Raw genomic sequence first — 278 nt, 5'->3', positions numbered from 1 at the left:
AAGGTTTGTGATAACCCCAGCAATAATCTCAAGAAATTTTTTTCTGATGTGGAAGATCAGTCAAAATTGGAACCACAGAGCATACTCGGAATTTCAAGAGACTTTACAACCAATGCTCTACCAAGAACGATCCCTGACCGATTTGGCTCTGATACCAATTGTTGAATAAGAAGAGTATCCAAGATAACTCTAATGATCCCAAGAAGAAGGAAATAGAGCACACTCTTAAAGAAAGCTCACAAAACAAACTAATTAGCAAAGCTTTTCTTATTTAGCTC

This window comes from Pyrus communis, chromosome 6, assembly GCF_963583255.1.
Source record: "Pyrus communis chromosome 6, drPyrComm1.1, whole genome shotgun sequence".
In the NCBI taxonomy this organism is placed as follows: Eukaryota; Viridiplantae; Streptophyta; class Magnoliopsida; order Rosales; family Rosaceae; genus Pyrus; species Pyrus communis.
The sequence above is the reverse complement of the archived record's forward strand: the minus strand, read 5'-3'. Positions refer to the sequence as shown.